Genomic DNA, 589 nt, shown 5'->3' with positions numbered 1-589 from the left:
ACACACACACACACACACACACACACACACACACACACACACACACGCACACACACACACATATATATATACGAGTATATATATATGAATATATATATATATACACGAGTATATATATGAATATATATATATATATACACGAGTATATATATATAAATATGTATATATATGTGTGTGTGTGAATATATAAATATATATATATATAGACATAAATATATTTATATATATAAATTTATACATACATACATACATACATACATACATACATACATACATACATACATACATACATACATACATACATACATACATACATACATACATACATACATATATATATGCTTACAGACATCTATATACAGATAAAGAGAGAGGCGAGGGAGTTGCATATATATACATACATACATATATATATATATATATATATATATATATATATATATATATATATATATGTTTATACATATTGTGGAGTGAGGTCTGCGACCTGGGAGAGGGCGACACACTCCAGCTGCGCCGCACTTGACAATAGTTATCCCGGCGCCCGTTTTCTGTTTTTTCGCTTTCCGCTATTTTGAGTTTTGCATTA

The sequence above is a fragment of the Penaeus chinensis genome, chromosome 36 (assembly GCF_019202785.1).
Source record: "Penaeus chinensis breed Huanghai No. 1 chromosome 36, ASM1920278v2, whole genome shotgun sequence".
Taxonomy (NCBI): Eukaryota; Metazoa; Arthropoda; class Malacostraca; order Decapoda; family Penaeidae; genus Penaeus; species Penaeus chinensis.
The sequence above is the reverse complement of the archived record's forward strand: the minus strand, read 5'-3'. Positions refer to the sequence as shown.